At 42.1% G+C, this 22,775-nt stretch overlaps 1 protein-coding gene and 1 long non-coding RNA gene across 5 annotated transcripts in view; one reads left to right on the top strand and one right to left on the bottom strand.

Moving 5' to 3' along the window:
• The window catches only part of LOC138742330 (potassium voltage-gated channel subfamily KQT member 1), an 844,658-nt gene that overhangs the window by 424,524 nt on the left and 397,359 nt on the right, over positions 1-22,775 (top strand). The gene's annotated exons all lie outside the window — the stretch shown is intronic.
• LOC138742377 (uncharacterized) lies at positions 798-14,886 on the bottom strand. The gene is made up of 3 exons (XR_011344124.1): positions 14,760-14,886; positions 14,194-14,271; positions 798-1,374 (listed from the first exon to the last, which is right to left on the bottom strand). It is a non-coding gene; the product is annotated as an uncharacterized lncRNA (long non-coding RNA).

The following is a 22,775-nucleotide window of genomic DNA, read 5'->3' as shown; positions in this document are numbered from 1 at the left end:
CTCTGAACCCTTCTCCATTAACAATGGCGTGAAGCAAGGCTGTGTTCTCGCACCAACCCTCTTTTCAATCTTCTTCAGCATGATGCTGAACCAAGCCATGAAAGACCCCAACAATGAAGACGCTGTTTACATCCGGTACCGCACGGATGGCAGTCTCTTCAATCTGAGGCGCCTGCAAGCTCACACCAAGACACAAGAGAAACTTGTCCGTGAACTACTCTTTGCAGACGATGCCGCTTTAGTTGCCCATTCAGAGCCAGCTCTTCAGCGCTTGACGTCCTGCTTTGCGGAAACTGCCAATATGCTTGGCCTGGAAGTCAGCCTGAAGAAAACTGAGGTCCTCCATCAGCCAGCTCCCCACCATGATTACCAGCCCCCCCACATCTCCATCGGGCACACAAAACTCAAAACGGTCAACCAGTTTACCTATCTCGGCTGCACCATTTCATCAGATGCAAGGATCGACAATGAGATAGACAACAGACTCTCCAAGGCAAATAGCGCCTTTGGAAGACTACACAAAAGAGTCTGGAAAAACAACCAAATGAAAAACCTCACAAAGATAAGTGCCATAGTAATAACACAGCATCATATTACATGAAATTTCTTTTTGCCTGCTGCAAGGCAGACAGATTTGCCTCTGGAAGGAATTGCATAAGCGTCTCTTACAGTCAGAGAGAGAGAAGCAAAAGAGAGGTCCCCCTCCTCAGAGTCACCGAAAGTCCATAGATTCACCTCCAGCACTTCTGCAGCCCCTCTTCCCTCCCCCCCCCCACCCCACCACGCCCCGTAGCCACACAGAGTCCAGTCCAAATCATTGGCGACCTGAGCTCCAGATCCGAATCTCCCACACGGTCAGGAACCCTTCAGCACCTCCTCGCATCCTGGTTCTGATATCTGTACCCCTCCAACCAGTTCGATCCGGTCTCCAGTAGTCCGCAGCCCAGGGCGAGTCTCCAGCAGCCCACAGCTTCCTTGGATTCCTCACTTTTAGTCCACCGCATGCGCTGGTCCCTCAGCCACAGGCACCCCTCACTAGTCCGTCTCTCTGGGCACCATTCCCGCAGATTGTCTCCTCCACTTCTCCCTCCCAGATGGTGTCTTTTGGTGTCCTGCTCCAGTCCTCCGCCTCCCCGGAGTCAGAAGCCCCTTGTGGCTGTTAACGATTAATAGGCGCCGCTGGCTCCCTCAAGGGGCTGTTCAAATCCGATAGCAGTCGATTGGGTGGCAGGACCCCATGGAAGCACTGAATTTCTGTTCCCTCGCTCCCTGTGGGTCCGATCCAGCAGCTATAACTACAGCGGCTCCTGCAGCACCGCCATCTTCAACTCCGAGAACCGGACACTAAGCAGCAGAGTCGCAACAGCAGAATACCTGTATATCAGAAACAATAAAACACCTGTATCAGGGGTTCAACAACAACAATAAAATACCTGTATCAGCAACAACAAAATACCTGTATCAGGGGTTCAACAACAATAACAAAATACCTGTATAAGCAACAACAAAATACCTGTATCAGGGGTTAAACAACAACAATAAAATACCTGTATAAGCAACAACAAAATACCTGTATCAGGGGTTAAACAACAACAATAAAATACCTGTATAAGCAACAACAAAATACCTGTATCAGGGGTTCAACAACAATAACAAAATACCTGTATAAGCAACAACAAAATACCTGTATCAGGGGTTAAACAACAACAATAAAATACCTGTATCAGGGGGTTAAACAACAACAACAATTAAATACCTGTATCAGCAACAACAAAATACCTGTATCAGGGGGTTAAACAACAACAACAATTAAATACCTGTATCAGCAACAACAAAATATCTGTATCAGGGGTTCAACAACAACAATAAAATACCTGTATCAGTGATTAAACAACAACAACAAAATACCTGTATCTGGGGTTAAACAACAACAATAACAAAGTACCTGTATCTGGAGTTAAACAACAACAACAAAATACCTGTATCAGGGGTTAAACACCAACAACAACAAAATTACTGTATAATTTGTTAAACAACAATAACAACCACAAATTCCTGTATCAGGGGTTAAACAACAATGACAAAATTACTGTATCATTTGTTAAACAACAATAACAACAACAAATTCCTGCATCAGGGGTTAAACAACAGCAAAATTACTGTATCATTTGTTAAACAACAATAACAACAACAAAATACCTGTTACTGGGGTTAAACAACAACAAAATACCTGTATCAGGGGTTAAACAACAACAATAAAATACCTGTATAAGCAACAACAAAATACCTGTATCAGGGGTTCAACAACAATAACAAAATACCTGTATAAGCAACAACAAAATACCTGTATCAGGGGTTAAACAACAACAATAAAATACCTGTATCAGGGGGTTAAACAACAACAACAATTAAATACCTGTATCAGCAACAACAAAATACCTGTATCAGGGGGTTAAACAACAACAACAATTAAATACCTGTATCAGCAACAACAAAATATCTGTATCAGGGGTTCAACAACAACAATAAAATACCTGTATCAGTGATTAAACAACAACAACAAAATACCTGTATCTGGGGTTAAACAACAACAATAACAAAGTACCTGTATCTGGAGTTAAACAACAACAACAAAATACCTGTATCAGGGGTTAAACACCAACAACAACAAAATTACTGTATAATTTGTTAAACAACAATAACAACCACAAATTCCTGTATCAGGGGTTAAACAACAATGACAAAATTACTGTATCATTTGTTAAACAACAATAACAACAACAAATTCCTGCATCAGGGGTTAAACAACAGCAAAATTACTGTATCATTTGTTAAACAACAATAACAACAACAAAATACCTGTTACTGGGGTTAAACAACAACAAAATACCTGTATCAGGGGTTAAACAACAACAATAACAACAAAATACTTGTATCAGGGGTTAAACAACAACAACAAAATACCTGTATCAGCAACAACAAAATACCTGTATCTGGAGTTAAACAACAACAACAAAATACCTGTATCTGGGATTAAATAACAATAACAAAATACCTCTATCTGGGGTTAAACAACAACAAAAACAACAACAAAGTACCTGTATCAGGGGTTAAACAACAATAAAATACCTGTATCATTTGTTAAACAACAACAACAACAACAAAATACCTGTTTCTGGGGTTAAACAACAACAACAAAATTACTGTATAATTTGTTAAACAACAACAACGACAAAATACCTGTATCAGGGGTTAAACCACAACAACAAAATACCTGTATCAGCAACAACAAAATACCTGTATCTGGGGTTAAACAACAACAACAAAATACCTGTATCTGGGGTTAAACAACAACAAAATACCTGCATCTGGAGTTAAACAACAATAGCAACAAAATACCTGTATCATTTGTTAAACAACAATATCAACAACAAATTTCAGTATCAGGGGTTAAACAACAACAACAAAATTGCTGTATCATTTGTTAAACAACAACAACAATAAAATACCTGTATCATTTGTTAAACAACAACAAAATACCTGTTCCTGGGGTTAAACAACAACAAAATTACTGTATCATTTGTTAAACAACAACAACAACAAAATACCTGTATCTGGGGTTAAACAACAAGCAACAGCGGGCTTTTTGAGTGCTGACATGATGCCACAAGTAGAAAATTCACATGAAATCATGTCGAGTAATTACCAAAAAAAACTTGATCTCTGCTTACAAGAGAAGATGAATGCAGCACCAAACACTAGAAATTCTCCTAATGGCTTTTTCAAATGTTTCCTCCATTGTCATCCCCGACTTCTCCCTGCAACCAGCAGCAGTCCTGACACCTCCCCTCCACCTGTCCCCAACTATGGTTCCTGCTCCTGCCCGGGGGTCCAAGGTAACTTTTTCAATGCTAAAGGCAACGCACCCGATGTTGAGGACAGGGTCGCCATTGCCGAATCCGGCTGCAGCTGATGCTGAAGACTTGGATCCAGCTCCATTCGGCATCTTCCCAGCCAGAAGCAAAGATTTTATTTTTGTACCACAGAGCTCGGTTGTTATCAAACTGGCGGAGCCCCACTTGGGCAAGTCAGGTGGCAATTTTTCTCAACTTGTGATGTCACATCAGCATTTAATTATTTTTTTTCGGAACTTTGTATACGGGGTACTCAACCTATACTAGAATTTCTCAAGTACAAAACATCAGCAAGAATGTTCCATTACACAATTTCTTGTGTGCTTTAAATTGTAATTGAAATATCTTTTCCAAAAATAGAATGCAGTCATCTACAATTTAAAACAGCATTCAAGGCAATAAACATGATAAAACATGTAATTTCGAGAAAACAATTATTTAACTGGAATGGTTAGCTAGAAAACAATTTGAACTAGAGGACTGAATACATTAAAGGCATAGTTAGAAGAAAGACCTTAGATTTTCAATTCCCTTTTCAGGGAACGCTGAATTGCTTTCTTAGATAGAAGTCGCTCCGAATAAATTGCTCTGGTTGTACTCTTTTGATTTCAGCATTCATATGTGTGAATTCTTAAAACTGGCAGACAAATTTTTTGACTCCAGTGAAGGTTTCAAATTTCAAGGGAATGTTTTTGGATATTTGGAAGTTCAGAACATAGTTGGAAATTGTTATCCAAATAGTAACGAGCCTGTGGCGTAAGTTAGCAGAAGCTGTCAATATAATGAATTTAATGGAATGAACGAATCGTGCAGCTGCGTACAATCAGTCCATCTAGGCCCACCTTGCCTTTGAAATGGTTATCCAGTTAGTCCCAGTTTCATGTTCATTCCCAAAAGCCATAAACGTTTTTTTTTCCCTTTTCAAGAACACACTCAATTCATTTTTGAAAGTTCTGGTTCAGTACTTTCATCTACTTCCACAACTCTTCAGGCAATCATAATAATTCATCTGTGCCAAGAAATATTACTTCATCTCCACTCCTTGCTTCAGCAGTTACTTTACAAGTGTATTGTTGGGTTTCCCACCAGACCAGTGAAAGCAGTTTATTCTAATCTTATCCTCCCTGATTTTGAATGCCATCACTAAATTTCCCCTGAATCTTCTCTATTTTAAAGAGAACAGTTCCAGATTCATTATTCCATGTGCAAAACCAAAGTTCCACTTTGCTGGTGCCATTCCCCTCTCCTACTTATTTTTGAGGTGTTGTGCTCCAACTGCAATTGAGGCCAAGCTCAAGGTTGTGCAGTGTAACATAACCTTCCTGCTTCTTTGTTTAAAAAAAAGACAATTTGGGCTCTGGTGAAAGGAGCTCACCAAGCATACCTTATATTGAGAAAGTAACAACTGGTAGTGATCCATCTGAAAGAAAATGCTGGAATTATTTGTATGTTGGGTGGCTGCTTGGATACATTATACCAGCTTATTTTTTTTCTCTGTTGTTTTCTGTCTTGTTCTTCATTCACTGGTGGTCAAAAGAACTGATTACACTAACCATCTGAGACTGTCATTTGTACCGAACAACATTTATTTTATTTATTATAGATGTAATACCTGTCCTGCATATGTATTATTTGTCTGTATGTGTTATCTCTGGCTGTGTGTCTGCAAGTTTTGGACCGAGGACCGAGAACGCTGTTTGATCAGGTTGTATTTGTACAATCAAGTGACAATAAACTTGACATGAGGTGCTTTAAAATAAGGGGAAATTTACCGATGATGTTGAACATATTGAGTAACTGAATATAAACTGATTTTCTAGAGTAGAGAGATGAGATGATTTCTTTTTAGCACAGACTTTCACTGGTGAACCACAGTTAAAAGAGTCCAGGTTTCACTTCTGTCGAAAAATACTGAAATGTAGGTGTAATTCAGGGCAGTACAGTTAGCATAGCAGTTAGAACAACCCTATTACACTGCACTAGCGACCCAGGTTTGAATCCAGTGCTCTCCATAAAGAGGTTATACATTTCCTCACACTGTGTGGATTTCCAGCAGGTCCTCCAGTTTCCACCCGCATTCCAAATATGTATGGGGTAGGTAGTTTGATTGCGCACATGGGTGTAATTGTGTGGTGTGTGCTCGTGGGCTGGAAAGGTCGGTTAATGTGATGTATCTCTAAATTAAATCCAAGTCCAATGTGGATATAGTTGAAGCAGAATTAGTTCTACGGCTCAAATCAGTCTTCTCATTCTGTCTGTGGAACCAGACTCTGTACTATTTGTCACTAAGATCCTCCTTTCTAGCCAGTTAACCATGTGGGATGTTCAGAGTGGTCAAGCAAGTTGCAGGCAATTACCTTTTATACCCCTCACATCCATTACATCTGTGTGGCTTCATGATCTGTCACGTAGATCACTTGTCTCGAGTAAGCACAACAAATGCTTTTTGAAGGAAAGTGAACACGTGTACGTTAATAGACAATTGCAATTAGGGAAATGTTAAAACAAATGCAAATGCTGGAATCCCGAAATAAAACCAGAAACATTCAGCTGGTCAGGAAGGATCGGTAGAACGAGAAACAGCTGCATCTCAGTTCTGCGACCTTTAATCAGAACATTAAAGTACCGAGTGTTTCCATTATTTTAAGTTTGAATTTAATTATATTTAGGATCTGAAATGCAAGCAGGGCAAAAAGAGTGAAAGATTTTGCACAAATGACCAATGGATGTGACAGGTCAAGAGATGGATAATTGCTCTGTCCTCATCAGTGGCAGGGATCTCCCAGTGGTCAATCATTTCAATTCTGTTCCCATACTCACATGTATGTCCATGGCCTCATGTACTATCCCACCAAGACCACCCTAATTTGGAGGAACCACACCTGATTTGCCGTCTGGGCACTCTCCAGCATTGACTTCTCCGGTTTCTGCTCATCTACTCTCTCCCTCCTTTCCCATTCCCCTTGTCTTCCTTCCCTCATTATTCACCGAGCCATCCCTCCTTCCCCTGCTTGCTGCTGAGCTTTCCCTCCTTTCTCCACCTACTACTTCCTGCCTTTTGGACCGTACTCCTGCACCCCGCCCCCACCTATCACCCCTCCTCCTCTACCTTTTTGTTCAGATGCCTGCCGACATTTTTCCGTACTGTGACGAAGGGCTCAAGCCCAAAATGTCAATTATGCATCTTTACCGTTGCTATATAAAGGAGACTGCTTGACCTGCTGAGTTTCTCCAGCTTTGTGATTTTACTTCAACTTCGGTGTTTTCAGATGACTAATGGATCAGAATTCAACTCTAAGGTTAAGCCCAAATCAGTCAGAACGGTAGTGTTATATTTGAATCCTAAAACATAAAGCACAATGTCCTCTCACGGAGCACTCATTGCACCAATGGAGTTTGATATTTCATCCAATGTAGCTCAATGTAATAATAAAATAAAATGCTACTTTTATCTCTGGTTTTAGGCAGACTTTCAGCATCTGTCATCTTTTTTTTGCTTTTGGTAACTCAATGCAAGCTTGAAGAACGGTCAACAGTTTGGATTAATTAGTTATTGAGTTCATAACAACCTTATTTATTCTTCTGAAAACTGTTTTGGTTACACAATGACCTTTTATTTTGTTTATAACTATTTACCTATCATGGTTAGGATATTTAACCCTTTTCCCCCAGATTCCTGTGATGTCCTCCTAAGAGGCTGTACCTAGAGTCTTCACTTCCTGAGTGTTACTGGAGTTATTTCAGATTTCCAATGGCTGTATCGATTTCCAGTCAGCCAGCAATCATAGTGGCTCAGACAGTCTTCATAGTCTAAAGCACACTGTTTTAAAGTGCAGGACCCATGAGAGACTGCAGGTACTGAAATCCGTGGAAAAGTTCAATCTGCTGGAAGAACTCAGTGGATCGAGCAGAATCAGTGGGGGGAAAAGAATGGTCAATATTTTGCCCCAAAATATTGTTAGTTCTTTTACTCCCATTGATGCAGCTTGACCCACTGAGTTCCTCCAGCAGATTTTGTCCTGTTTTAAAGTGTAGACATTAGACTACAGGTTTCAGGAAGAGGCTGGCTTTGCATACAATGTGATTTGCAAACACTGTAAACCAGTCCAACTGGGATTTTGCAGCTTCGAAGTTATGGCCAGTAGTATCTAAAATGCACGGGGCCAGTATATTCTCTCCCTAAATTGTTCTGTAGGGTTAAGTCAGATTTCCATTTTAAGGTCCTTAAAGAGGATGTTGAACTTAATTCTTGACAAAGAGTTCTGACCAGGAACGTTGAATGCCTATGGAGCCTGTCTGACTTCATTGTTTGCAGTTGATTTTAATTGTTGAAGTGGGTGCCATTTGAATCCAACTCCAAACAGGAAATAAATATTTTAAAAGAACTACAAATGCTGGAAGACTGAATGAAAGCAGAAAATGCTCAAAACTTTCAACTCAGGCAGCATATGTAGAGAGTAGAACAGAGGTAATACTTCCGGTGAAGTACATTCTGATGAGGTATGTTTCTACCTGCGCATATTCAGTCCATATTTTATCATCTCGCTATCCTTTTCATAACCACCTACCCCCCACCCCTCCCCACCACTACATTTTTAAAATAAAAGATCACAGCAAATTTTCCTCTTGGACTCTCTGAAGTGATCCTACTGCGAGGGCTTTGACCTGAAATTTAGATTTAAGATTTATTTTTGTCACATGTACCAAGTTAGAAACATTCAATTCAAGGGCTAGCAAAGATTTGGTGGCACAATGAAAGGAGAAAAAGAAAGGGAAGTAAAGAAAGGATGTAGTTTGGCAGCAAGGTTGGTGTAGCAGTTAGCGCCACGCCTTTACAGCACCAGCGATCAGGACCGCATGTGGGTTCGAATCCTGCACCATCTGTAAGGAGTTTGTACGTTTCCCTCGTGTCTACTTGTGTTTTCTCCAGGGGCTTCAGTTTCATCCCACCCTTCAATGCATACCGGGGTGTAGGTTAATGGGGTGTAAATTTAGGCGGCACAGACTCGTGGGCTGAATTGGCCGGCTACAGTGCTGTATGTCTAAATTTAAATTTAATTCTCTTCAGTGAGCCTCTCATGCAGCATTACCTGTTCCCATAAAGGACTCGGGCCCCCATATCCAGCTGTCCTTTTCGACCCCTGCTCTCAATTCCCTGAAGCAGTCGATGCCTGCAGCCTGTGGGGGGGCCTGGTGATGTGGGGAAAAGGATACTGTGCAGAGGACTGAAATATCCTACCACTGGGCTTCTGTTGATTGCACCTGCCAACACAAGTGCAGAGGTCATGTGTAGTCTAACTTATGGTTTGCCAATCTAGGGCTTTCCCTGCCTGCTAGCTTCCAAACGGCTTTGGGAGACTCGCTGTGTGGGGAAAATGCTGATCTTTTGTAGTAAAGAGAGCAGAAAATGAACCTGGCAGCAATAAACCAGCAAATCTCGCCAGGCATCTACAGTTCCTGGTGGTTATTTCAATGGGTTCTTAATTTCTTTCCCCCCTCTGTTCTCTGGATGCTTAGCTGACCTCGTTTGGTGTGGGGCTTTCTATCCACACTGTGAATGTTGTGGTGTTTACAGCTGACACACACTGTGGTTTCAGATAAATACAGATGGTGACTGTCTCTGTGGGAGGCTTTACAGATCAGAGGAGATTTATGTAGCATTGCCCCTAAGACAGCTGCATGTACCTCGCTGTTCCTTTCATGAAGGATAAGGATGAACTGAATCAATAGTTGACCCACTCTCACTCCACTCTGATTTAATTCTCTTCTCCACTCTCTCTCTCTTTCTGCAGTCTGTCATTGTTCTTCATATTGCCACTTTATGGCTTGCATTGACTGGGTAACACCTGCTGCCTTGAATAACACAGAGTGCAGGGAAATAGGGCAAAAGAGAGTAAAGAAACGGTATCTTCTATTTCAGCCCTGACTCCCCCAATGTGTCTTGGGAGGATTTTTAAAAAACATTTTGGGACCATTTAAAGGTGCAAGCAATTGGACCTGCACCAATCAGAAAGTGATAGACCAACAGGAGAAAACAATCCACTCTCTGACCAGCACTCACTCTGCAGTCTTCCCCCCCCACCCCAGTTTGATTTCACGGTGACCTTGCGTGGAGCACTCGCGGCACCGGCCCCATTCTTAGTGACTTGAATCTGCCAGAAGACCTGCCACTGGCATTAGGAAAGCAACTAGGTGTCAGCTTGCATTAGCCGACTGAGCCTTCAACAAACCAAAACTTTTGGCTTTATTCTCTGTCACCGGCAAATCAGTACCCTTAATCCATGGTCCTAAAAAATTACAAACGGATACTTAATATATCAAATGTTTTACACAGTAAATCACAATTTAACCTTTTAAATCCTGTTATCGTCCTTGCAAATTTGCACGCCACCTTTTAAGGGCAAAAAAAAATCTTTTGAGATGTTCATTGCCCAAAATTGAATGCATTCTAAAGATGGAGTCAGAGCAATACTACAGATATGGTCTTAAGAACAAAAGGAAGCATATTAGCCTTTTTAAGATCCTTTATTTGCAGCTGTACATCTGTTTTGGTGGTGTCCTTCCCTTAACACTTAACTGCCTTTCCTCTGCTCGGGTTCTGAGTCTGTCTCCATTTAGAAGCAATAAACTCTGACAAATCCAAAGTGGGCAAACTATTACTTTCCCGAAAATGAGCTCCATATGCAATAGTTTACTTGTATACTTTGTATGACCCTTTGTAACTTGCTCGAACAGCATATTGCGCCTCTTCACTTAGTGCCATCCCCATACTTGGATATATTATGTCCTAGTTCTTTGTTCAAGACATTACCATACATGGTAACTCAAGACTCCAGTAGATCCCTGGAGAAATACAATGTCACATCCTGGCAGTCAGTGAATATTTCCTGTTCTCTTCCTCTCCGTCTTGCTACTGAACTAATTACCACCCCGTAATACATCTAATTCCAAGCTTTCGCTTCGCTCATATTTATTGGTAAAATCTTTAAGAGCACAAAGGAACAGAAGTATATAAACTTTAGTTCCAGTCAGGTGATGGCCATTCACAATACAGCATAAACATGGGTTCATGATCATACATCATTTAAATATATTTAAAACAGTATAATATTATTTTGGGATCCTTGCTCTTCATTACTTGTGTTACTTTCTTTCATTCTCTTTTTTAACTTAGAGGGTGCTGGATATTTAAGTATCCCTGCATCATGTAAGTCTTTTCTTTCAGCGTGACCCTGTTTCTTAATTGTTGACTGTGTTTGCTTAATTATGCAAGTAGAAATTTATCATTTTAAGGGAATATACTGGTTTTGGATTGTACCAAATCCGGTGTCTTAAAAAGCAGCTTCTATCCTCAAAGACCCCCATCACCCTCTTCACTCTGCGATCATCGGGAAGAAGGTACAGGAGCCTCAAGACGAGCATTCAACAACACAAGGACAGCTTTGCCAACAGATGCCTGAATAATCAATGAACCAAAGACACTGCCTTACTTTTTATGCACTAGTATATTTATTTATAGTAATGTTGTAAGATGGTTATAATATGTATGGCTGGATTGTGATGCTGCCACAAAACACCGAATTTCATGACTTGTTCGTGACAATCAACCCTGATTTTTATTCTAATGTTCATATGGAGGCCTCCCTCATCACTAACAATGCAACCCAGTTTACTGTGATAAGTTTATTCTTTCAAAGTTTCTCTTATTTATACTTCAAATCCTTTGTGTGTAATTTTCCATTACAAACCAATATCAAATTCAGTTTCATCATGGACATAATTTCCCAGATAATCTCATAGAATGTTAACTAATTCCTGTTACTCTTCAACACTGGATTATTAATAATATCAAAAGGGTTAGTCATATGAAATAAAACTCATACACATGACTGTCCCCTTCCCTCCAGTCCAACTGTTTGCCAGCACTCTCTGCTTCTTGATCTTTACCCAATACCTTAGATCCCTATTTGTTACTGTATGAAGTTCACATGGTCAATAATTAAGTATATAGGCCTCAACCACTCTTTCTATTATTTCATCAATCAGTCAAGTTGTCTTTGCTTTCGAGCAAATATCTGTTGCTGTTCGTTTAGGAACCCACATTTTACCAAGAACAGATCATTTTGCCAATACTGGCATTCTGTTTGTTTGTTTGCAGTATAAGATTTATCACTTTTTAAGATGGAGATTTTCAAAGTTCAAATTTGAATTTATTGTAAAAGTACATATATGACATCACATACAACCCTGAGATTATTTTTCCTGCGGCCCGGGCAGAATTTCTACTTATCAATAACTTATTATGAGCTCCCGTTTTAGTAAAATAGGATTATCACTGTAAGGGATAGGATAGACAGGAGGAACTGAATGGTCACAGTTACCATTTAACATTTCACACAAGCACCATCACAAGTCACAGCCCAGTGACCATTCGATACATTGGAAGAACTGAGGGAAGGCTTAAAACAGTCTGTTCCAGAATTCAATACATTTGCAAAGACATTGTGATTTGCAAGGGAGAACCATGCTGACTGCTGGAGCTTTTTGAAGTAGCTTTTGTGGCCTGCCAGTTTTGTGGAATTCAGAGCGAAGCATGCTCTGTGAATGACTGGGCCTTTTCAGTGGATTGACCTGTGCCAGGAGGGTCTTTTGGGAAGAAAAGTGCTTCATTTTGATTGTGACCGACAGTGAAGGTTCTCTTGGAGAGACTGGTGCCAGCTTCTTGGAAGCTTCATGCAGGCCCCCCAGTTCAAGTCTTGCCTACAAAAGGACCAGGAGCATTATGACTACAGCTAGTGTGGATGGACATTTCTACAAAGGCAACGCAAGAAGAATTTGTGAATCTGTAGCAGCCACAACTCCAGTCTTCCCATCAGTTCAACATTAATTCTGGGCATCAAATTTCAAAGGCCTATGATTCAACACTGAATTTGAAAAACTGAACTTTGAAGTAACTTTGTAGATTTTGGGCTGGACGGTAATAGTTTGGGTATCACACACACACACACACACACACACACACACACACACACACACACACACACACACACACACACACACACACACACACACACACACACACACACACAGAGTATCTTAAAATGATACACTGTCTGGCTCATTGTCTATTACTGCTCATTACGTGTGGTTTGTTATGAACTGTAAACTGTATGCAAGAAAGTTACGTATACAAAAGAGGGAAATGAAACAAAGAAGAAATATAACATTCGCAATATTCCAGTTCTTTGGTTTGCCTAAGGATAATGGAAATATTACCACTCTTGCTTTTGTCACCTATCTAAGCGAATACCATTTCGACTTGGTGACTTTCCCACTTTGCCCGCTACCAGTGTTCCAACTGTTTCCTCTTCTTTCTCCTTTACTATAATTTTGCCACCATCTGCTTCATCAGTGAAAACATACGCAAATTCTCAGTACCACCACAAAACTTTACTTCTATCTCCACAAGTTCTTGATTTTGCTCCCATATTCAGCTTATTCTTCCCTCTGATTTTTCCTTTTACGAATTGTACGTTTAGAATTTTGCTCTAGAAAGTTCTCGTTGCATTGCAGAAATTTGTGGATTTATTACTAGTATGGTTCTGCTTTCATGTTTATGTGAAAATTAACCGTTGTATTTCTTTTGCATTTATTCTTCCCACACCTCTAGATTTAAATAATGCCATTGAGCAGTTCCCGCGCGAGTGCTATTCTTTAACTGTAGTCTTCTTTGCCCATTCATCCTTATTGAATCTTTGTTTTAATTATGATCGTCTTTTATCATTGCTCATTCTCCTCAACTTTTCTTGTTCAAACTGTTTTCTTTCTAGATATTTGTGTGCCGTTGTGGGGAATAATTCTCACACAAATTAAAAGGAGTTTTAATCATCGGCATTGCCCTCTCCTTTTTGGTCAGTGGCTCTTCCCTGATTGATAGCTTGTACGTTGGTCTTATTGTTTTTTTCTGTGAGATTTAAACCCATTTTTAAATATGTAAGACACAAATGTCTATAACACACATCAAATCGAGCAGCATTGATGGAGAGGGAAACAAAGTCAATGATTGATAGCTTGTCCGTTGGTCGTATTGTTTTTTTCTGTGAGATTTAAACCCATTTTTAAATATGTAAGACACAAATGTCTATAACACACATCAAATCGAGCAGCATTGATGGAGAGGGAAACAAAGTCAATGATTCAGGCCAATGAACCTTCAAAACCCTCCTTGCTCTGTGTTCCATCCACGTTCCTTACCTTTAATTTCTAAGTACTTATTTACCTTCAATTTTCCACTCTAATAACTCCTGTGGATCCTACATTGAAGGACGTTCTGCCTGATACAATGTTTCTGAGGAATCTATAAAGTAGAAGACAGGACCCCATTAGTTAAATCTGGGGTGAAAGGACCTGCATGTTGTGACACTCTTCAGAGATAATTTTAGTGCCATTCGATAAAAAGATCCCTGAATCTAACCAACTCTGCTACGCAGATCACGAGTCGTTTTGCACGCCCCTTTCCAACTTGCGCTGAGTAGCATTTTATCGATTCATTTCTGCCCCTGCTCACCCAGCCTTTTATTTGAGTGACAACCCCATTTCGGAGCAGGAAGTTCAGAACTTCATGGAGGGAAATTCATTGATGGGCCTTTGAACTAAAAGGTTGTAAGAATATTGCCGACCGATTGGACTCACCTCCTGCAGATACAGTTCATCCACTGAACGTACTGGAAGTAAATCAAGCTTAAAGTCAATTCTTCTGGCCAGAGCTGGCGACCAAAGAAGCTTTTTTTTCCCCCCTCCACCCCTCCGTTTTGCCCAGCAGACGTTTGTTCTCCAGTTACCTACCTAGCATCTTTATATGTTGACCCAGGTTCTTGGATCAGTGGTTTCCCCACACTAAATTGTGTCCTTCTTGAATCACCACAGCTTACACCCTCATCTGTAGTCTCTGTGTTAAATATTGGGCGATCATGTATTTCACTGATGTCATTGTATAAATATGTCAGGCTGCGAAATGAGTTGTTTGAAATGACGTTGATGAAAGGGTTGGTGGAAGTCATGTCTCCCTTGAAATATAAAGTGTCGGGGTGAGTGTTTGACTTCCTGCTTTGTTTTTGTTACGTGCGTACCACATCCAGTGAGTAATGGGTCCTTTGAAATGACAAGATAGGAGCAAATGCTTGTAAGGTCATTTGTGTGGGTGTTGACTGAATGAATTCATCAGATTCTCCCAGATATTGACTCTCACTCTCTGGGTGTAGCATGGGAACAGGAAGGAAGCTGATGTCATCAGGAATGATTGTTTAATGGCAGATCAGTTGTCAGCACCTAGCAGCCTGAATGCGTCTGAGATCATCTGATCTCGGAAGCTAAGCAGGCTCAGGACTGGTCAGTATTTGGAGGGGAGACCGCCTGGGAACACCAGGTGCTGGAGGTTTCTGAACAAAGGGATCTTATGATGGACAAAAAGTTAAAGATGTAGTATTGCATAAGAATAAAGGAACCTTGAGCAAAAGGCCACTCCAGAATCTGCTTGAATTAGACCTCTGCCTAGAAACTGGACAATCATTTTTGGAGAGTGGGTACTGCCAAAAAAAAAACACTGAATATTGATCGAAAAGGAAGCTCTAAGAATATTAATGTGGCTTCCACCAAGAGATGGAATGGCGACCGGTGTGCTTTCCAATGGGAATTGCTGTGACAAAGCTTTTGTAATTTTGCTACTTGGTACTCAGCTCCTCAGGGTGCAACCCCAGTGACAATCAGCCCCCAACAACACACAGGCTGTCATAGGGGAGAGGATCTTTTCAAGTATGAAGCTCTTGGCCTTTTGGTTCACGGACACAATGACCCTGAGGTTGTCTGTCGTGCTCGTGATCCTTGCAGCGTTATGATAGAGACACGTATAAGATTATTTTCTTCCAGGTTCCTTTTGTTGATATGCAATAATACATAAAGGTGTAAAATACTTGATATGCTTCAACTTTTACCTGCTGTAACACAAACAAAGAGTCACCATGAACATTGCCCAGGCCCGTAACAATAAGTGAAAGAAAAGTCAAAGAGAGACCCTTCTGAGAACTGGGTGCTGGTTGATTAGCCTCCAGCACTCAAGTAACCTCTGGAGCCTCAAAGACTCCTGCTCAACAAGTCAAGCTCCAGATCCAAACCTTCGGTACAATCAGGAAGCTTGCAGTACCTGAGACTCTCCGGGAGATCTGCTTTCCCTGAGTAACCTCTGGAATCCCCATTTCCAATACCTGGTTCCTGTGAGCCAGTTTCCAGCAGCCCGCAGCCTGTTTGGGTCCTTCGACCGCATTTTGCCAACAGCCCTTTCATCAATGTCATTTCAAACACTGAGCACCTCGCTGGTCCGTTGCTGTGGTCACTGTCATACCCCCGTGCTTCTCCTTCTCAATGAAGGGCGTGTTCTCGTTGTTTCTGGTGTCCTTCATCGGTCCATTGTTCGCCTGGAGTCTGCAACGCCTCATGGTGCACTGTCCAGCACAGGCGCTCCTTGGTTACAGTATTTAAAAAGCACTGTCAGCTCCTTTAACAAGCTGTTTAAAGCCTGAATACAGACATCGGCATCAGGACAAGGCAGTAGGACCCTACGGAGCAGCGCTCTCCCAGGACCGCACCATTGGCTCTGGCAGTATTCCTATTATTTTCTTGCTAGTTACATTATGCAAGCACATCTTTCGGTAACCGCACATCCATTTGGCTCCTTTGCTTCCATCTGTTCCTTACCTGCTCCTGAACTTACTTTTCTCTAAATTTTATCCCCTTCTCCTTCCCCCCACCCTTACTGTATCTCTGCCTCTCGTGCCTTCCATCCTATACCCTATCACCTCTCTCCCTCCTCCCCTAGCTTCTTTTCCCTTTTATATAGATAATATCCTTGAGTCTCAACAATTTCCCAGAGCTGAAATGCGACTGACCATTTCTACCCATCGATGCCTCTCTACGCTGAACGACTAAATGAACTGCTCACACTAACCATCTGAGACGCCACTTTTTTAAACAGTATTTATTTAGTTTTATATATTTAGTGCCAGGTCCGAACCTCCTGACTGTGTGAGGTTTGGATCTGGAACTCAGGTTGCCAATGGTTTGGACTGGACTCTGTGTGGCTGTGGAGGCTGTGGAAGCACTGGAGGCAAATCCACGGGGACACTCAGTGACTCTGGTGGGGGGGGACTCCCTTTTGCTTCTTTTTTTCTGATTGTAAGAGGCACTTCAGACAATTTCTGGCCATGGCAAATCTGTCTGCCTTACAGCAGGCAAAAGCAATTTCATGTAGTATGACACTGTTTTAATACAATTACAATAAATGGAATCTTGTATATTTGTCCTGTGAATATATTGCTTGTCTGTATGTGTGTTGCGTCTGGTTACGTCTGGTTACGTTTTGCTCCGGTGACCGGAGAACGCTTTTCATCGGGTTCTACTTGTGCAATCAGTTGATAATAAGCTTGAATTTGAACTGAGTTCCCTCAGCAGCTCGTTTCTTTCACCAGATCTGCTGTCCTTTGTGTTTCTCCATTTTTCAAAAACATTAGCGTGAGCTAAGCAGTTGATGTGTATGAGCAGTCTCCAGTGGGAATTGGAGCTGCCTTGAGGAGTAGCAGCAGGGTGGCCTTTGAAATAATGCCTAAATGAAGGGTGCTGTGTGCATTTACGTGGTTGTTCTGTGGAGCATTGAGTTTCTTTTCAGACCAGTACCAGATGAAACTCGTTGCTCAATGATTTATGTCATTGGAAGCAGTGGCGCCATGAGGGTGTGCGTCACCCAGTGAGGTAACTCATGCTGTCACCCCAGCCCCCTTCCTTTAATCAGAATTTATTGTCATGAACAAGTCATGAAACTCAGTGTTTTGTAGCAGCATCTTAGTGCAAACATTTATATTGTAACCATCTTATAAAAAATAAAATAAAAGAATAATAATAATATTGGTCGAAAAGTAAGGCCGTGTCTTTGGTTCATTGATTATTCAGGAGTTGGATGGCAGCGGGGAAGAAGCTGTCCTTGTGCCACTGAGTGCTCGTCTTTAGACTCCTTTTTCCCTGATGGTAGCAGAGTGAAGAGGGCTTGGCCCGGGTGGTGGGGGGTCTTTGAGGATAGAGGCTGCTGTTTTAAAACACCATGTTGATGTCCTCGATGGAGTGAAGTCTGGTGCTTGTGATGCCGCAGGTTGAGTTAACAACCCTCTGGAGTTTACTCTTGTCCTCCATACCAGGCAGTGATGCAACCAACCAGAATGCTCTCCATGGTACACCTGTAGAGGTTTCCGCGAGTCTTCGGTAACATACTGAATCTCCTCAGACACCTCACGAAATATACCCGCTGGTGAGTCTTCTTTGTGATTGCATCAATGTAGAGGCTTCAGGGCATATCCTCGGAGATGTTGACACCCAGGAATTTGAAGTTCTTGACCCTCTCCATTACTGAGTCCTCGATGAGGACTGGGTCGTATTCCCCCGACTTTCTCCTGAAGTCCGCAATCATCTCCTTGGTTTTGCTGATGTTGAGCACAAGGTTGTTGTCATTACACCACTCAATGAGCTGATCAATCTCCCTCCTGTACGCTTCATCATTTACCATTTGTGATTCTACCGACAACTGTGGTGTCATCGGCAAACTTGTAGATGGCTTTGGAATTGTGCCTGACCACATAGTTGTGGGTGTATAACGAGTAGAGCAGTGGGCTAAACACGCATCCTTGGGGTATACCTGTGTTGATAATCAGTGAGAAGGAGACTTTGTTTCCAATTCATACTGACTGTGGTCTTCCGAGAAAAAGTCCAATTGTAATTACTACTTCATTTTCAAAAAAGTAAATTGATGTAGGTTCACAAATAATAAATGACCACATATTGTCGCTAAAACACCAGAAAATTTGACAAAAGCAACGGAAACAACAGCACGCATAGAGGAAACCATGATATTTGAAGGGTCATTGTAATTGGGTAATTATAACAGCACTGACCAGAGGGCAATGTAAGGTTCAAAAAGTAAATTAGCATCGAGTTTTAGCCTTGTAGGTTTATTGAATACATGTACACTGGGCTTACAAAAAATATTTTTGTCATTATAACTAACCACAGGGATATTTTTATATATAAAAAATAAGTTTCTGCTGAAACACTACACAAAAAATTTACAGACAGTCATTTTGGAGTCACCCCCTCTGATGTTGTCACCTGGTGCGGTCCGCACCCTGTAGTGACACCAGTGATTAGAGGCAAGAGGTCCACTAAAACTGGAGCTGGGAGTGCTGGAGACCACTTTACATTAACTCATTTTCATTCTAAACGATTACTCTTGAAATTTATTCGGGGAAAATCTAGTAGCATGGAGAGAATCAGCACCATGCCCTCCATTTCTACACAATCATGTTTTATTTTGTAGAGCTGGCTTTCAAATTATCCCTGATACTTTGCATATACATGAAATTACGGAGGTGCGTTAGCAAGGCAGGATTTTAAATTCGCTCTCACTGTTTATCTTGATGCATTATCTCTGTTAATTAGTGACAGACTGGATATTGTTTCACACGAACGTGTAGAATTTTGAGTTAAGTGTGGGTGGCAGGTTCGAATCCAGCACTGTCCATATAACATCTTGGCCCTTCAAGTCCACGCCAGTTCACTCAAACAACTCCTCTAGATCCCCCTCCCCCCCGCCTATTCTCTGCCCATAACCCTCCAACCCCCTCCTATCCATGTATATATCCAGTCTCCTTTTAAATGAAAGAATTGATTCTGCCTCAACTATTTCCTCCGGAAGATAATTCCATTCAGCCACCACTGAATGAAGAAGCATCCTCTAATGTTTCCCCCAAAATTTTGCCCCCTTACCCTCAACTTGTGTCCTCTTGTTTCAACCTCCCCTGCTCTCAGGGGGAAGAGTGTACTTGTGTCTCATCTATCTATTCCCTTCATAATTTTAGGCACTTCAATCAAATCCTCTCTCATCCGTATATGTTCAAATGAATAAAGTCCTAACCTCTTCAATCTTTCTCTGTACTCTAGGTATTTTAAGCCAGGCAATATCCTTGTAAATCTTCTCTGCACCCTCTCCACCTTACCCATGTCCTTCCTATAATTTGGAGACTAGAACTGAACACAATACTCCAAACCTGGCCTCACCAACGCCTTAAACCGTCGCAGCATCACTTCCCAGCTCCTATACTCTATGCTATGATTTATGAAGGCTAACATACCAAATGCCTTCTTTAACCCTGTCAACATGGGAATCGACCTTCAAGGAACACTGCACCATAACTCCAAGATCTCTTGGTTCTTGTGCATTCCCCAATGTCCTCCCCTTTACTACATGTCCTATTTTGATTATTTTTCCCCAAAATGAAGCACCTCACACTTCTCTACATTAAATTCCATCTGCCATCTTTCAGCCCAATTTTCCAGACAAATCAAATCCCTGAAAACCTTCCTCGCTATCCACCACTCCCCCTTCGTATAGTCTGCATATTTACTTACCCAGTTAAACACCCCATCATCCAAATCATTAATATAAATTATGAACAACAGGGAACCTAGCACCGATCCTTGAGGCACACCGCTCATCACAGGCTTCCATCCTGACAGACAGTTGTCCACCATGACCCTCTGCTGTCTCTCCTCCAGCCACCTCTGAACCCATCTTACTATTTCTCTATTTATCCCTAGTGACTGAAAACCTATTCTCAGCCTGTATGGCAGGGAGCTGCAGAGGGTTTCACAGGTCTTTAAGAAGTTTGTACATTCATTCCATGTCTGTGTGGGTTTTCTCCGGATGCTCCAGTTTCCTCCCACCTTTCAAAATGTACGGGGGTCGCAGGTTAATTGGGGTATTTAGGCAGGCACAGGCTCATGGGCTGGAAGGGCCTGTCACTGTGCTGTATGTCTAAATTTAAATTTAATTTTAAAATTCTATGGAATAACTCTCCAGATTCATTGCTGTCAGGGAGATTACTTGCAATTGAACAATTAAATAAAACTGTGTCTGAAATAAAAATCGGAAAGCACAGGTTTCAATGAGTGATACAGCATTTGTGGAGGAATAAATAACACTGATATTTAAGGTAGAAGACCCTTCATCAGAACTGATAGTGAGTTTTGAGATGCATAGGCTGGGGAGGGGGATGAAGGAGAGGGCAAGGGGAATATTTCTAATAGGGTCAGCTTAGTTATTGAGATGATTGCAATATTCACAGTTTTCTAAACACGAGATCTACTAATGCCATCCCTGTCCTCACCTGATCAGAGATATTCCCTTTGACCTGCTCATCCCTCCCTAACCATCTCTGCAAACGCTGAAACATTTCCCAGTTCTGACAAACGGTCTTTGACCAGAAAGGTTGACTCTGTTTTTCTTCCTACAAATGCTGCCTGGCATGTAAAAAGCTTGCAGTGTTTTTTTTTAAATTTTATTTCAGGTTATTTAACAAGCACCGAGAAGATTTTAAATGTGAATTTACAGACCCTCTTGAGAGCCTGAATGGACGGACATAGTCTGCCTATCCGTTCCCACCTTGTGACTGGTGCAGCAGTTCAATAAGATGCTTATCCATTCACATCCTGCTGCCTGCAACTGGGATTAATGTGAGGGGAAACAAGGTCTCTCATTGTTAAACCATGGGCACCTGTGAGGTTTTGGCATATGGGGTTCAAAAATAAAGTAATGGCTCATAGGTTGCTCTACAGCAACCCTAGAGCAACCGCAAAAACTATGGGGAACAATTTTGCAGCCAAAAGGATACTGATGCGCAGGAGTTGTGAAAGCACATAATGAGGAGTAAGAGCAAGGGCGTAGCCAGGTTTTAACATTAGGGGGAGCGAGAGCACATAAAAAAGGCACCACAACCACAACCACAGATGTGCACGTGTACACGCACACACACGTTTTGCAACAAGCGCACACGCACACTAACATGTGGGTACACACTCTTAAATTGGCAGCCACAGACAGGCAACTTTGGCTTCTGCCGACCACGAAGCGATAAAGGAAGCTCTGGTGTCGTAGGGAGAAACTTTCTGATCTCTCCCATCTTTCACTTGGTGGTGGTGAAAATGGTGCTTGTGCAGACAAGATGAGGTTCGCAGTGCGGACTGGTACTGCCTCCACCCCACCCCTCCCCCTCACACTCCTTTCTACTCTCTCTCTCTCTAGGCACTTTCAAGCAGGGAAAACACCCGTTTGTAAAGGCGGAGGTTCTTCGCCCTTATGGCTAAAGACTTACCTTTCTGAATGGGCTGTGGCCGTTTCTGAGGTGCCGATTCTAACCCTTCTCAGGGAAGAATAGACAGAGTGGTGTGCTCCGCGGCCTGACTTGAATGTACAGCCCTGCACGCGGCTAGTTAGGAGCGGGTTGATGATGCCATCAGCCCGTGACCCATCTCCCCACTCACCCCTCAAGGCAGGGGTGGCGGGTGGGAACCGTCGGAACAGCAGGGGCTGGCAGGGCAGCGAGAACTGTTGGGGGCAGAGGGGACCGTCAGCAGGGGCCGGTGGGGAAGCAGGGGCCATTGGCGGTGGCTGCCTCAGCCACACCGGGCCACTTGGGCCTTCGGGGCCACTCTCTGTGGCTCAAAACATGGCAGAGCAATGGCTGTCTTCCCTACCCATAATTCCCCAAGCAGCTGGAACTGTTCTGGGAACCACAGAGCTGTTCCAGCTGCATGGGGGATTATGGGTAGGGAAAATGGCCATTGCCATGCCGCATATTTACGATGTATCCGGAGGGCGTTACGAGATGCCTCTGGATATGAATGGGATGGTGAAACAGCCTTTTAGGGCTGTTGTCTGAAATGTAAGTTTTAAGTTTTCGATCCGCTCGTAGCTGACCTCCAGGCGGA

Source organism: Narcine bancroftii, chromosome 1, assembly GCF_036971445.1.
Source record: "Narcine bancroftii isolate sNarBan1 chromosome 1, sNarBan1.hap1, whole genome shotgun sequence".
Lineage (NCBI taxonomy): Eukaryota > Metazoa > Chordata > Chondrichthyes > Torpediniformes > Narcinidae > Narcine > Narcine bancroftii.
This window is presented reverse-complemented; position numbering and strand designations above follow the sequence as displayed.